Source organism: Lolium rigidum, chromosome 4, assembly GCF_022539505.1.
Source record: "Lolium rigidum isolate FL_2022 chromosome 4, APGP_CSIRO_Lrig_0.1, whole genome shotgun sequence".
In the NCBI taxonomy this organism is placed as follows: domain Eukaryota; kingdom Viridiplantae; phylum Streptophyta; class Magnoliopsida; order Poales; family Poaceae; genus Lolium; species Lolium rigidum.
This window is the reverse complement of record NC_061511.1, coordinates 102,446,208-102,449,572: the sequence shown is the minus strand read 5'-3', so window position 1 is coordinate 102,449,572 and position 3,365 is coordinate 102,446,208. Positions and strand designations below refer to the sequence as shown.

General features: G+C 51.0%; 1 long non-coding RNA gene across 2 annotated transcripts; it reads left to right on the top strand.

Annotated features, from left to right (window-relative positions):
- The first annotated feature begins 1,177 nt into the window (after nucleotides 1-1,177).
- LOC124708450 lies at nucleotides 1,178-3,120 on the top strand. Of its 2 annotated transcripts, XR_007005147.1 has the most exons (4): nucleotides 1,182-1,438; nucleotides 1,630-1,727; nucleotides 1,845-1,994; nucleotides 2,085-3,120. It is a non-coding gene; the product is annotated as an uncharacterized LOC124708450 (long non-coding RNA). The 2 variants fall into 2 exon arrangements; XR_007005148.1 differs by having other exon boundaries at nucleotides 1,178-1,438; nucleotides 1,845-3,120.
- Nucleotides 3,121-3,365: the final 245 nt, after the last annotated feature.

The following is a 3,365-nucleotide window of genomic DNA, read 5'->3' as shown; positions in this document are numbered from 1 at the left end:
AATTAACACAATCGTCAAAAATTAATTGACTAATCCATCTTTTTTTTCCAAAATCCATCTGATGGAAGGAGCAAGCAAATTCCATAAAAAAAGAAGGAGGGAGCAAATCTATCACTGACAACTAGTGCAAATCAGGAAAAAGTTATGACCAGACCAGAGCACAAAATGCCGTCACGGACGATTATTTCAAATCAGCACAGAAATCCATTGCAAAAAAACAAAGCAATCTCAGCTGGGAAAAAATCAAATCAATGGATAGTGTACGCTCACATAGGCCTTGATCTGATATTCACCAAAAAGAAATGTTCTGGGAAGGTAGGAAGAGATTCGCTAGATCTAAGAAAAAATGCAGTCAAGAGAGAGAAAGGGTGGGACGCATCTTCACTCAATCCTGTGGCACCATGCTGCCACGCAACACCAATCGATGCCCCGCTCATCGAACTGCTGCCGCCCGCACGGGACTTCCGCGGCTCTGCACCGGCCAGGCAGCGCACGGAGTTCGTCGTCAAGTACCATCCTTTGGCACCGCTAGCCGCCCTGGCCATGGCGCCCTCAACAGTAAGCGCCGCACAGCCGCTGGCCCGCCACGGAAGAGCTCGTAATCGCCGGTGTCGCGCGCGGCCGGAGGTTAGGTGCGGGATCACCGGAGAAGCAGGGGGTGCGGGAGAAAAATAATCAGGTTGGGATTTGAGGAGAATAGAAAAAGGTATGTGGTGACGGGAGGAGGAAGCTGTGGTCCGCTCGGTGGAAAGGAGAAGGTCCGGTATGGCAAGTTTGACGCCGTTTAGTTGATCTACGGTAGAAATTTCTCTATAGGATGATCCAATGGGTAGCCGTTGGTGCGTAGCTATCACCCATGATAGCTGGCTATTTCCCATATATATATATATATGAGCACCAACCGGCGCTATAAGGTGCGCGACGGACCGAAAACAACAAGGAAAATACCACCAGCCCAGCCCATGACCGAGCGCATCCTCCCCAGCCGCGCAACCCCCCATCCCCACGACACCTACCCCACGACCGCATCCGCTCTCGTCGCCGGCGAGCCCGGCCGCCGCCGGCGAGCCCCATGCGCCGCCGGTAAGACGTCCCCCGCCCCAACCTTCCGCGCCCTCCTTCCCCTACGCCGCAAGGTCGTCGCGCCCATCTTGCTTGTCGCCGGCAGGCTCCCGCGGCGCCCGTCTTTCCCTATGGCCGGCAGGCTCCCATAGCAACCGTAAATCCCGTCGCCGGCAGGCCCTGCGCCCCCAAGCGCCGCCGTCCATGTGCCCGTCCCAGCCAACCTGTTGTTGTCGTTCTGCCAGGCTCAGCCTCCGGCCGCCGCGGTGGAGGATCCCTGCGCCTCCTAGGCTCCCATGTCGCACCCTCGAGATTCGGCGCCTCCTGCGCCCCAAGTTCCAAGCCCCAGCAAGCCACACGGTTGGACTCCCAAGAGGTATGCTTCTGATCTTACCGAGCAAAAGGGTTTGTACTGTCTTGAACGACCAGCTCCTCCCTGTGCCTCGGCTCCTCTACCGCCCCTGCCTAGCGGTAGTGTTGCCTGGCTACAGCTCTGATGCGTTGCAACTCCCTGCAATTGGCGTCTTCTTTTGATTGTAATGTTTTTCTTTTGAAAAAATTGTGCAGTACTTGCTTGATCTGAAACCGCACTAGAAAGCAGATGTAAGTCAAGCACTCAAGTTGCAGGACGGCGCTGCACCAAAGCTAGCTCTTTCTGTCTGAAGGTTCGTGATTGATTTGTTGTGGTCAAATTGTCCTCCATCGTGTGTGCTGTTGTTGGAGACTAGTTTCAGCAATTGCAAATTTCTTATGTTTTCTGGTAACGATTTGATGCTATCTAGGTGTTGGAGAAGATGGAGTACAGGTTCCTAACGCTGGCCATGTTAACCAGAGACTCGCCGCGCTGCCCATCCTCTGCGCCAGCGCGCCATCCGATTCCGCATCACGTGGCTGAACTTCCTCTATACTGTGATGCTAGTCTCTTCTTTCAGGTGTTCGTTTCTTGTCATCTTTTACCTGAATTTCTGCTTGGCACTGACATGAGTTTCTGATAAGCATCGGTTTGTACTTCCCTGTGATAGACATCGGATAAGGGATAGCATCACATGTGCCCTGAGAGGAAGTTAACTCATGCTGCCTCAAGCACAAGTGCATCGAGACCGACAGTAGTCAGTAGATACTTCTCGTCATGGTGCAGTTCACCAAAGATGTCAGATTATGCTTTGAAGAGGTGTTGTGCATCACCACTACAATCTTCTCAGTAGGGTGATCTATTTTAATTTTTCTATTAGTATATTGCATATGCTATACATTATAATCTAACAAATGCTCCATTACTTTTTGAGCTCATGGAGGATTATTCAGTGTATGCTGAAACTGACGAGGATCCAACTGATGAAGAAAGAGAGGAAGTAACCAAGTCATCCAGGAACTTTCCTAGCGGGGTTTATTTCTACTGTTGTAGCGAACATTTGAATGCAGTTGCTTCTTAAAACCACTGCGAGTATACTCTGTCATGCCATACGCGAACCAAGAAGGCCAATTTATAGTGTGACTCATTTTAAAAGCTTGTGCATCTCCACTAATTTTTTTTTCTTGTGCATCAGTATGCCGAACAGTTTCTAGATTCTAAATGTTTTATGCATTAACCGATTCATTGCAGATTGAAACTAGCTCCATTTACAAGCACTCCACCAAGTCCGATGAGGAGTACCTCGGTGACCTGGCCATGTAGAACGTGATGGAGAACGTCAACTGCTCTGACCATAACGAAGCAGGCCATGGGGTCCGGCACCAGGAGCTTGCTAGCCCTGACTGTGCCCTCGCCGCCCGGACGATCAGTCGCCAGCGCTGCCGCCGGACAACATCGAGTCGCCTCGTCGCCAACTGCTGCCGCGGTACGGCTGGACAAGAAGTACAGGTCGCGGAGACGGGCAATACACTGCCTCAGTGTGTTCCGTGGTGCCTGTTCGTGGTGCCAGTTCTAGCGTCCTGTTTCTTCGAGTATTCCTTTTAACAAATGTACAATGGGTGTACTGATCCATGTTTTTTTTTCCTTTGTTCTTGCTTTTGTTGCCGTTCTCCTTTTTTGTTAATATGAAATGAGATTGCAGTTGAGCTTCCTGGCTCCCCATGATGAACAACTCGGTTAACATAGCAGTTCAGTTTCCTGATGGGCTACAGCGGTGATTGTCTTTGCAGCAGTACAATTGTGCTAGGAGTGCTGCGAGGATAGCTCCTCCTGGAAGGACGCTGGGAGCCCAACGCCATGTACTGTTGCTGACTGTTGTAATGAGCTGCTGCTTAAGTGGCTACTCCCAGTTCAGATGCAGACATTCCGTGTAATTTCCTGTCTCTCGGCA